The sequence below is a fragment of the Gavia stellata genome, chromosome 7 (assembly GCF_030936135.1).
Source record: "Gavia stellata isolate bGavSte3 chromosome 7, bGavSte3.hap2, whole genome shotgun sequence".
NCBI classification, from domain to species: Eukaryota; Metazoa; Chordata; class Aves; order Gaviiformes; family Gaviidae; genus Gavia; species Gavia stellata.
In genome coordinates, this window is record NC_082600.1 from 35,194,120 (window position 1) to 35,207,176 (window position 13,057).

Sequence of the window (13,057 nt, forward strand, 5' to 3'; positions counted from 1 at the left end):
GCTTTTTGGGGAAACCTTATACACCTACGTGCACATAACCAATATGCTCAATCGTGATAGGCAGGAGAGGCTTTTGGAGATCATTAATTCATGTATAACCCCCAGAGAGCTGCCTAAGTAGGGTTTGAATAGGCATTAAATTAAATATGCATATGTTTTAAATGCACATCATTCATTATACAGCAAAATGAAACTTTCAGGGCTTTTTGATGCTGCTTACAGATCACAACACTTAAACACCCCAAATCAAACTGTTTTTCTCCTGTACTGACATTACATTTTAACACAGAAAACTCTCATACCTCTACTTCAATAAATTTTTTCTCATACGATTCTGCTGCCTTACCTACTATTCTGTAGAAGACACAAATAATCAGTCATCTGGAATTAGTTTTTCAAGAAGGCTGAATATTTAATTTTCCATTATCTACACTTTTAAAAGCAGGCACTGTTTAACGCCATTGACAAATTGACATTTACCAAAGCAACATCACTTCACAGCAAAAAGGGTTAAGGAGATCTGTATTAATATAGAAGTCAAGCTTTTAATATTCTGCAAATATTAACAAAGAAAGATGATAATGTTGAGTTAATATGGGTTAAGGATAAAATGAAAATAAATTTTTCTGATTGCTAAGTGTTGACACTTTTTTGGCTAGGCCCGCAGCCTTTTCTTGAAGGCTGTGTAATTACAGAAGGCTTTTCCCCTCCTTCCCCCTCCTGCTTCTAGCCCACATTAGTAATGACCCCTTCACTGCTTCAAAAACCACTAATAGTCTTCAGCAAAGGCAAGAAAAATGAACAGGATAAATTGGAATCCACAGTCAGTAATTTGCATCATATGAGGCTGCTTTGGCCACTCACACTCATTCCTGGCCATCAATCGTGCGCTGTCAGGTGCTGCACTCTGCCACCATGATAAATACTCCTCCTAACACTCTGATTCGTCCAAACAATGTAATTGTCCTCTATTCTCCTCTTGGTAATGGAGATAATGAATGACTGCACAAACAAGAAGGATTGCTCATCACAGACACAGGGGTGGCTTCAAACCGAAAAGCCCCGAGTACAAATTTTAATTGACTGAAAACACAGGTTGAAAGAAAAGAAATCCTGCCTTCCATTTCCAGGCTTCGAGAAAATCACTTCTGAGCATTCCCCGTTTGGTTTGGGGGGCGGGTTCTTTATCCTGAACGCGGGCCCCCCAAAATGGGTAAAATGAGAGTGTAGAAAATCCTGTTGTTGGAAAGCAGCCACAGAAACGCTGTCCAGTATGCAATCCATGTAAAACAACTCCTCACTTTAATTGTGTTTAATCCCAAACTGCAAGGAGCTGGTGTTATGAAAAAAAACCCCCTCCTCCAAATGGAAACAGTTCCATCCAGTTAAATACTTATTGTACTGCAAGGAATAGTATGTTTTTAAAATTTCAGTCGAAATATAACCACACATAAAGCGAATTGCTTACAACGGCACAGAGCGTGGTGGAAATCAGTGAGCCTACTCAGTGTGATAGCCATCCTGGAGCTATTAAGACATTTGAAAATTGGTACACACAAGATCAACAAACACTTAAAAGCTGAGATCTTATCAAAATTCACCTTGCACAGATGGCTTTTATTATTTCTAATTAAGAGTGAGGGACAATAGCACAACAACTCTAACTTATTTAAATAATGTTCTACATTTTGGGGAAGAGAGAAAGAGGACGGGTGTTGTTTTCTGTTCATTTTTTCCCCCCTTCAACATCAGTGATTCTATGGCTTTTAAACGTGAAGTGGACTGTTTATCTGAAAGTGTGCTGGCAGACTGCCACCATATTTCTAAGATTAAAGAAAGGATTGAAAACAATCAGCTTTTCGAGGAACTGAAACCACGACAATATGTTTCTGATTAATTTACAAATATATGTATATATTTAAGGCTAAACTACAGAACCAGAAAATTCCTACTAGTTAGTCTATCACAGGCATTCTTACACTTTATTAGAACAGACATCATATTGAAATAATAAGCATGGGAGGCCTTCGTCTCTTCTTTGATCTATATTACCAAATGTCTGACTGGCTCAGATTTAAAATAAACTTTGGTATGTTTGCACTTGAAAACTGGAAAAAGACCACAAGTAATAATTTGTTGTCAGTTTCCATATTCTCTAACTAAAAACTATAGTTTAGTCTGTACACTGCTGGATGCCAGGCGATGTTAGTCCAGTCACCCCTGCAGTGGCTAAACTTTCTTGCAGGAATATATGCTCCAGTATGCGGGCAATGATGATAGATCACTTCATCAGCGTGGAAATAGCTGAGGTGAATTAAAGGTACAGGTCACAGCTTTCTGTGCTTTCCGAATCTCTTGCAGGCTAGTGTCATTACAGCCTTAAATACACAGGTATGTATGGGAGAAGGGTACCACGGAGCTCCTTCTTCTCTGAACATCTGAGGATCGTGATTTCATGCCAAATGCATCACGAATGTGAAGGCAAGATTTTAAGCTGTTGAATGATGGCTCTTCAGTGTTGTCCTGTGTGATTTTAAAGTATTTTTTCTGTATAAATGTTGTTGATTTGCTTCCAATATATTAAACGATAATAAAGAGTGGTGTTTAAGTGCCATCTATGCCCAGCGTAGTTGGATTTGGTTTTAGGCTTGGGAGTTTATGTGTATGTAGGTAATAATTCTACTCAGACTGAGGTGCAGATTATAAAATTTCATATAAGATTAATTTATTTTCTTATTTAGAAAGCTGAATTCAGAGGAAGGAACACAGAAGGGAGTTTCTGATCAGGAGGTCAAAGAATCTAAATTATTCACCCTTAAAAAGCATAATGAGTACAAAATGCTACGGATTGTTACAAATGGCAGGATTAAAGAATACACTGACATCCTTTAACTTTTCTCAGCCTATTAAAAGCATTCGTTAATTGTCTGTTTAAACATGAATCTCAGTAACAAATGAGTTAATGCTCATAAAAAAGGAAAGAGCTTTGAAAATCTCATCACCTCTAAAAATTCCCATTCTCCTGAGCAGATCTCATCACTTTATTGCCAAGGTAACCATGGGTATCTCATGAACTCTTCAGTGCTACTGGATGGTCAAATATCAGTGCCGCAAAACACCTAGTTCTCTATTTACAGATGATAAGGCCATGCTTCAGACACAGGACTGAGCTCCAAAACGGATGCACTTCTGATTCTGTGTGATGACTGCAACTCATTTAGGAAGGAGAGAAACCACTTACATTCCAGAAGTTTCAAAATTCAACAGCAACAGAAAGTGCTATGAGCATAGTCACTTGACAGACTATGCATTGGTAGGGGCTCCATTTAAATGGTGGTCCTAACTACCTAAGATATCACCCATCTCATCACATCACAACCTTTTTGATCTCTTAACTATATAACGCCACCCTAAATGTTGAAGGAGCAGAGGGACCTTCACATACAGAACCAAGATTGCCAAGCATGCTTTTAGAAAAGTTTAAGGGTATCTCCTGAACCAAAAGCTTTTCAAAGTTTATTCAAAGCTTACCTGTTCAGTCTAGCTCTCCTAGAATAAATATCCTTCTCTGCTATGCACATAAATCCTGCCAGACACACTGTAATGGTTCACAAGCACTGATGCTAACATTTCGAGCAGAAAGACTGTTGTTATGTCTCTCTTAACTCCTAGAGAACACCACCCATATTAAAAATGGTGAGCACCAAATAAAGCACCTGGACAGACAGACTGAGCTGAAGAATCAGAGTTGCTGTGGATAATCTAACACACAAACACCAAACTCAGGGCTCAGTAGCCCTGAGGGGCTTCCCTATCAATAAAGGAGAGCCATACTTACTACTGGAGAGCGTAAAGCTGATTTGAGCCATATTCTGCTAGTTGAGCTGAAGCAAGGAGAAATTAAAAAGCAAAGCTAAAATAGATACGGCCCAAGGGCCTAAACACCCCGTTTCTACCATATTCCTGACTCTTGCTGGTCTGATGAACAAAGGACCAAGAGGACCCACTTTTCTGTGTTTTGCCACTTTAAAGACATCAGGTAACACATTCAAAGAGACAAGCTGATGTGCTAAGGAAGTTCAATGTACATGAGAGGGTTGCTGATGACATATGGCTGCTTTTAGACACAACAAAAAAGAGAGATGACCAGCTGTGTGGATTGCAGAATGAAAGCTTGTGAAGCACATTTACAGGAAAAAAAAATAGATGTTCTAAGGAAGGGAAGAAGGATGATTAATAAAGTAATAACATGCAGTATTGTGGTAAAAAAATTCCCATTGCATTGGAAACAGAACAATGACAGAGAACCATATTCTCCAGTGCTCTAAGAAGAAAAACATTTTTTAATCTTTTGTACAAAATTTTCCCACAGAAAATTTTCTTTCAAGTAAATTAAAAGGATGATGAATGGCCTGTACAGTGATTCTGAAAATGGTGAGTATTCACATGGATAAGAAGAGTGACAATGAGCATTATCACTCATCAAATTCAATTTGGCTCTATTTTCTGGGAGGAACTGGGATTTCTGGTGAAAATGTTAATATGTTAGTGTTGTCCCAATTTCCAGCTATCAAAAATTTCAGGGTTTTGATACATAAGAATAAACAGACACTTTGGCTCTGGTCTTTCAATTCCGAATTTTCAGGTAGTGAGTTCCCTGAAAGTAGGATAAATAATGGGATGGTCTGTCATAAGGAATGGAAAAAAGAATCTACGGAGAAAATGGAAGAATATCTGACAGGAATGGTAGGAAATTTAATGGCGTACTTTGTAGCTAGCAACTAATTAAAAAAAAAAAGAAAGTGCAGCAATTAGTGCTCTATAGGAAAATATTAAGGTTGCTACTCAGAGGACTATAAAGTTAGCTGAGATAACTGGAAATAGTTCTGCTGCAGTTGTGTGAGAGAATGAGTTACAGGAGAGATGCTCAAAGTTAGACTTAAATTTTGCCCATAGATTAGAAATAGGTAAATTTGGTAGCTATGGAAAAGATGAAATGATAGAAAATATTTTAAAAATGCATTTTAGATAACAAGGAAGTACTGGAGAGAGGAACAGTGATATTGGAAAGATGGTTTTCAGGTCAGTCTCCAGGCATAAAGCACAATGCCTAGCAATAAAATGAAATGGTATTACAGCGATTTTCTTCTCCTAGATATTATATGGTATCTTCTAGATGGTTGGATATAAAATCCTATTTCCATTGAGTCAGTGAGAGTTTTGCCATTATCTTCTTTAGAATTTGGTTTGGAGCCTAATTTAAGAAACCTAACCTTTGAGTAAACATACAGAAATGTTACTTTAATCTTCTGAAATACAAAATCTGTATTACAGACAAATATTGAAGAGTTTTCTGTAATATTTTACAACTATTGTAGAAACAGACTGAAAAGACAAAATGGAATGCGTCTGTAGAATAAATTGATACACCCCAACAGGGACTAAAATTAAAGACACTTGTTGAAGACCAAAATCTGTAATGAAGCCAACACAGAGAGAGTCTTTCAAACCACTAACCAATCAGTATGGTAAACTAGTCTCAGAAGTAATGAAGACAAAAAAAATTACTGCAAACGCTGAAGTAAAAATCATAGTGAGAAGGTCGTAAAGTGATGAACAGAATTAAGCTATAAGACAGAAATAGTACTTTTAAATAGTTCTCTCTCTTACTTAGAATGAAGTGTTTCACCAAGTTCTGCTTCGTTAATCCCCTGAGAGAGAGCTGGAGCAAAGTTGGGGGATGAGAACACCTTACTTAATGCAGGCCAAGAAAATAATCAACACTACTAAAAATAACATCCCTTTCATTAATATCAACATGCAGAGCTGGGTCCCTTTTAATGATGTAACAGAATGGAACTGTCTGGTGAGCCCTAGATTTTTCTTCTTCAAAATGTGAACCTTTACCTGTTGGAAGGCTAATTAAAAATCTTTATTTATGCTAAAGATCAGCCCCACCAGCAAAATTTGGAGGCAAATATCCATTCTTGACCCTACGCAGTCACTGGTTTTGAAGTAAGGTACTCCAAAAAAAGGGTTGATATAAATATCAGATCCAGGTATGTGACAGTTCTCAAATTTTTAATATATTCATCTCCACAATGTTTTTTCAGGTTCACCTACATTACTGGCTATGACTGAGGCAGATGCTCATTTCATATCAGATCTTTTTACTTAGCCTTTCCAATTTGGAGTAGGAATTTGTGAGTCATATGGACACGTTTAGGAATGGAACGAACATTAAATATTAAGCAGTGGTACCCACACAGTACAGTTATAGCTGTCTTTGAAGGTTCAGCCATCTCACTGACTAATTCTTTTTTCAAGATTGGATAAGCTGAAGAACTTCAGATTATGTGTTTGAAAAGTTCAGGACCACATAGGGATTTTCACAAATCTGGTCCCAAACAACCCCAGTGCCCTGCCTTGCAATACACCCAGGGAATCAGTTCCTACAGGGCTGATTTAATTGAATTTGAACCTCTATCTAACCTACCAGAGCTGGTTCTTTTTTGATTGCCCTAAACCAAATTTTTACACAAAATAGTTTACAAATGCATCAGGAAAGAATACAGGGCTCACAAAGCCATAAAGATAAAGCACAGTTTCTTTTTTTTTTTTTGCTCTATAGACAGGATTTACAATTGATAGGGAAAAAAAGCATGTCCACTGTGAACGATAATGGACAAGGAACTAGTATATTCATTCAGTAGCTGACTTCTGTTAGCTGGGATAGAGAATTGCACAAATCAAGGATTTAAGGAAACACAGAAATGGGATTATATAACACATAGACGAGAACAAACATGGCTGTGAAAATATTTGATACCTTAAATACCCAAGAAACAGAAATACTTTCTTAATGATTTCAAAGGAAAGGAAGATTCAAAATTAATCAGGTGAAATAAACAAAAATAAACATGTGAAACTCCAGAAGAAGTACAAGCGTTAAACACTTCTCCATCCTATAAAAGAGTGCATAACATATTGTTGACTATTTAGTGAAGTGTCTGTTGCTGAATGTCCAGAACAGTTTTCTGAACTTCAGCAATACATTGAAAATCCTAATTTAATGCGGAAGACAACATGGATTTATGACAGCAAGGTCTTTCTTAATTAACTTTCTAGTGTTGTTAAATAATGTTATCACCAGCACAGAGGAATGGAAATGCCATAGATATTATCTCTTTCAGTTTTATTACAGCACTTGATATAATTTCAGATTAAAGACTATAAAGTAGAAAAATGTCTCATAAACAAGTAACAACAAGTGGTGGGTTAAACTGACTAGTGAGGAGACTCTCCTTACTTTCATATGTAATTGAATTAGGCAACAATATCAGATAAAGCTAGAAATACAAAAGATTCATGCACTGTTAGGCATGAAAGGTATGCTAAAGGGCCAACCTACTACCCCACAAAGGCGATAGAAGTTCTCTGCAGACTTCAGTGGGAGCTGGACTGTAAATTTATTAGCCTTTACTGATTAATATAGAAAGCCATTTTTTCTTGAGATGCAGATGCTGTTATGTTAATTGTGAAAAAATGGTGCAGAAAGATGTAATTGATGTTTTCTGAAACATCTTGGTATAATACATGAGTGAAAGTATCAACAGGCACAAAAATGTTTATTATTATCTCCCTCACCTTCACCTTGCCGGATCATAGTTTAACAAGCTCTGTAGGGCTCTTTAGTTTAATTCACAATTCTTCAGTTTCTGCTACTTTGTGGATCTCAGGCTCAAGTTTTGCTTCTGCTTTAATTCAAAGCTATTGTGCACCCACCAGGCTAAATAAAATCAACAAAGTTCAATAGCGCATCTTGTATTTCTTACTCACAGGTGGAGTAGGCAGGGCCAATCATGTCACAAATGTTACGCTAAATACTCTGAAGCCTGTAGACTATAGGCACAAGTCAAGTCACAAGCATGGAGATTAAAATCTACTCTGCATTTGATGTGAATTGGGTACTGATACTGCAAAAACTGAAATACCTCTGTCATTAAGGAAAAGCTAAGCTGCCCAGAACTGATTTCTTCAGCATCGAAACTTATAAACCAAGAGAATGATGCAACTGACTTGGAAAACTAATGCTATAATTTAATCTTGTTGTGTTAGAAACTGAAAGTTGGACTTTTAAAACCTATTTTGTGCTATATCCTGGCAGTAATACTTACATAGTGCTATTGAGCAGCACTTTCTTCCATGTGAGAACCCTTTGAGTTTCATTGGGTTACACACAGAATAAAACACTAATCAGTACAAGTAAGGTCTGGCTCTGAGTCTGGCTCATAGACAGAGGACCGGAGAGAGAACTTTATTTTGGTTATTCTCTAAGTAGGAGACTTTGAATTTCCTTTTTACCTAAGCTACATCTGCTGAGCTAGTTTATTACAAAAGAAATGGGAACTATGGCAATACATAGCTCCAAGAGTTTCCCATTCATACCATAAATATGTGAGGCCATGGCTCTGGGCAAGCTTTTCAACACATTCAGTAGCAGGATTTGATAGAATGCAACAGCTAGCTCTCATTGCACCTCTTAATTTGCTTGCTGGAACTTGGCAATTTACCTTTCAAGAGCCATAGACCAAGTGGATATCTGTTTGGCACACACAAAAGTTCTTTTCAGGGATCTAGTGAAAGGGTAAGGTATGGTCTGCAGCTTAATGAAGTTATAAGCTAGTGACATATCTTGCCAGAAAATATTCATGACCTACTAAAAGGAAAGAAAACTAGTCATCACAAAATAAGGGATTATGTTTTAATTTTTAATATACATAGTTCAATATATACTTAGCTGGTTTTATATATATACATAGTGAATTTGCAAAGCAAAGGCAATGGCTGCAACAACTTCCATAGTACAAAGACACCATGATAATAACGAAACCCTGAACCATACATAGTTAAGGCCAGGCTTGTTGAAGACTTCATTCAAGTTTTGGCAAATGTTGTTAAGACTTTTGGGTGCAGTGCTGCAATTGATGTTTTCATGTGGCAGCTAGGTGAAACTGCTGTGGTTCAGGCTAAGTCTCATTAAGTCTGAACTCAAAACCTCAAAGATGAACTCTAAGCCATGAATTTACATAGATCTACAAACATTTCCAAAATTCTGCAAAGGGAAACTGCAGCTCAGTTCTTCAAAGGATGTCCACTTTCCAAAGTATACATAGATTTTGTTTTGCTGTTGTCCCAGTGAGGCCAGACTATATGCTATCTTCTTCCTTCCAGAAAGTCCTCTTTTCTGCCTTTGAGTCCTACACAAGTTGGTTATTTCTACACTGGCAACTGGCAACAGGGTTTTGAAATTGCTCACAGAAGCAAGACCTTGAGGAGACAAGAGCTTTTAACAGGTGATAGGAAGTAAGAAGGGAAAGTTAGTAGCCAGTATTGAAGTATCAAGCTAGTGGTCACTCTTACGAGGTTTAGAGCAGAAGTGATGAGGTTTTAAGGTTTGGGGAAGGGGAGGTGGAGGGCTCTGAACTGAAATGGTCTTCTTGGACGAGGGACAGTAGAACATGGGTCTAAAAAGAATAAAGCATCTGAGAACGCATTATGTCTGATTTGAAAGCATTTATTAGTGCTTGTGCCTCCCATTTAATGTGCTATGATTATCATTACATTTAAATTTAATCAGATTCTGAATTGCAGCTCAGGTATGCGGGGTAAGAGGGCAAACACATGGAAATGGCAGTAGCTCTGCAAGGTGCTTTTGGGGTCAGTTAGAAATGGGGACGCTAATGCAGCAAGACATAGGGTTTATTCTGGAAAAGGATTTAGCTCAACCTCAGGGAGACAACTTGGAGCAGGAAAGTGAATCTGGAGGAGGTCATTAGTAAAGGGTGGCTGGGGAGCAGGTAAGGTCTCTAGAGCAGGAGGTGTGGGTGCCAGGAAGCCCCAGGACCGGAGGGACTGAGGAGCTGGCTCTCAGCAGGGCTGGGGTGGGAATGCCAGGGCAGGAAGGGTTATCAAATCACACTGGCATCTAACCACCACATGGGCACCTCTGGTTTGTTTCAGAGTTCCTCTGTAGAGTTTAAATGAATTTATATGTAAGCCCCAGACTTTAGAAAGAATTAAAAGGCCTCTGGAAATAAATGCAGGTAGTTTATAATCTCAGTTGTCTGGCTCTTCTTGCATTTTTTTTCCATTTCTCTTTTTATTTCCACAACTTGCTAGTAGTCTGAGGTGTAACGATATATACTACGTGTCGATGTTCTGCCTACCACTACCACTGAGAACAACGTGCCGATTTCCACAGGCTTGAAAAGGAAAAAGCATGAAAACACACGTACACGCACACAACCCAGTACATACATGCTTAGGAAACAGTAGATAGCAACATCTGCCATGGATCTGTAACATTTTAAAAATATTTACTAGGAAAATGTTAAAAGAATGTATAACGTTTACACATTAGAAGGCCTTGATGCAAAGTGTTTTCCTCAGAAGGGTGTACTGATTTGCTATGTGGTAGATGCCCTGAGCTGCTGTCAATCTGAAAAGAAGCAAGAAGTATACGGTGCCACTGTAGAAACATTTAGGCACCTAAAGATGAAGGTAAGTACAACGAAACAGAATAGGAGTTAGATGGATAACTCACCTGATTTCAGTGGGAGCTCGGCATGCAATGTATTTAGTTATTTTTGAAAATTTGACAAAGTGCTCATCTGCATTTTTAGTCACCTAAATGTGTTTAAGATCTGGTCTTAATGGAGCCTATTGACCCCTCCATGTCTATTGGATGCCCTCCCCTGAGACCACCATCTCGCTGAACATCCAGTGCACAACTATCCACTATCACTAAGCGAGATTAACCTGTGTCAGTGTTTTGGGAGCTTGTGGAGCCCCCATAAACCCTTAAGAGGTTAGGCGACCTAAAATGAAAGCCAAGTAATTTACTTGATCTTTTACTGCCCGTTTCTTCTGGGTAGCTTTTTAATAAAATCTCCTTACAATCAATAAAATATATTTATAACAAAGTACCACACTCCTACCAACAATCTGCGAGCTGGTACACACACTTCGCGGCTTATAAACTGACACACTGTAATAGCTGCACAGTTTTTAGCAGCTGTCTCTCACACCATGTGTCCTGCCCAAGTGGAGATTGAGATTCAGACATGGTGTTCAAAAACTGGGATTGTCCTGTAATTTTCAGAATAGATGGCAACCATATAATAATTAATTCCCTAAAACCAAGTAGGGAGAAACAGCTGAAGAGGAGAAGATTTTTTTCATTGCAAAGAAGATGTAACACCCAGGGGGCTTTCAGATATTCTGGAGCTGGGCATAGGATAAGAACCTCAATAGTAAACAGATAAATTGATACTATGTTCCTATACACACTCCAGTTTTGGAAATGGATGTGTGACTTCCATAGCAAATAGCAGCTGAATCTGCACATCCATCCTTATACATGACTCTAAGTGTATTATGAAAAAGAGGAGTCCAGAAATCTGAATTCTGCCTAGATTTTAAAAAATTAATCCTCTTCTTTCTTTTTACCTGAATGACATTAAAAATATCCTCTTCTGCAAACTGCAGAGAGATCTCTTACAACCTGGTCTTCTACCTCCATCCATTCCACGTAGGAATAGTGGCATCCTTTTAAAACTAATTTTTCAGCCTTGAAAAGCCTACCTTTTCCATCTTTGTGATGGACATGCTTCTACTTGATCTGCAAAGAAAGTTGACAAGACAGGAGGCCACTCGACCCAACTGCAATCACTGAAAGCTATCATAGAGCTTGTTACATGGTAAGAAGCAGCTACAAAGTCAAATATGAATACCTACTGCATTTTAGAGCTCTATTTTTTTAGCCCTGCATCTTAAATGGGGGTGAAAAAGCAAGATTTGGGCCTTTACTCATCAGCAATACTAAAATGGTGCAATTTGTATCCCTTTTAAATAATACAGGAACAAAAGTTTTGAGTAATCTTAATCTATACACTGTTTTCTTGGCTTTCCAGCAATAGTTGAGTTGGCTTATCTAGTTATTGGAAGTAAGCATTGATTCTCAGTAAATCACTTGATTTGCATAACATACCTGCTTTTTACAGACAATGTTTTCCTCACCAAAATGCTAACAAGTTGGGTTATTTTTTATTAATTAAAAAAAAGAAGCAGTCAAGCTTGATTCCTTTTTTTATCCCGCTTTTTGATAGTACATAGTGGTGAAGTTGACAGATCTCCTTTACAGGCTTTAAAATTTTCAGATTCTGTTGGAATTCAGAAGAAAAGTTTCAAAGTGCTCTGTAGTGTTACAAAAGACTTGTGCTATTTTCATCTGTTAGCTTGAGCAACGTGCCAGTAAATAAAGATGAAGAATTACAATAACTTAAAATAATATTTTTGTGTATTTAGAATACTTTCCAGACAGGGATCTCAAATTGCTTCATAAATGTTAGCGAATACAAGCAATGAAAACCTTACTACATCGCTCCCTGGAAAAAGAAAGCAAGAAAGAAAAAAGGAAGCTGTTTTGGGGTGGAGAAAGGGAGGCCTAGAGATACCTAGTGCCTGACCCAAGGTCATACGGGAGGAAAAATGCATAGCTGAGGACAGAACCCAAGGATGAGCTTACAGAAAATAGCAGTAGGTTTCTGTATCAAGAAAAGATACCTCAATCAGCAATCAGATTTTTAAGAGCACAGGGAGAGTAGTCAAAATCCTCTAGTTTTATAAGAAAGACATTTAAGACCTATGAATGATGAATGAATGATGATATTTTTCCTACTACCTAAGGCAGTACTTGCATTTCTGTTGAGTGCAGAATAATTCCTGAAATAATTAAACAAACAAACAGAAAGAATTAGGACACTTTGGAAGGACTGACATTATGGCTGATTTTCAAAGAAGTTTTAGGTTTAGGGGTGTTAATTCCATCAAAACAAAATAAGAAATAGGTGCCAAACTCCCTGGGGCCTCATTGAAATTCTCAGCTCATATCACTGTAATTGATTGCATATGAGCACAAATTAGAGTTAAGATAGAATTTAATTCTATCGTGTACATATGTTCATTCTTCTCCTGCCGTCATTCATTCATCGCT

General features: G+C 37.7%; 1 protein-coding gene across 2 annotated transcripts in view; it reads right to left on the reverse strand.

The window, feature by feature from the left end:
- MEIS2 (Meis homeobox 2) overlaps positions 1 to 13,057 on the reverse strand; it is a 173,487-nt gene that overhangs the window by 63,685 nt on the left and 96,745 nt on the right. The window lies entirely within an intron of this gene.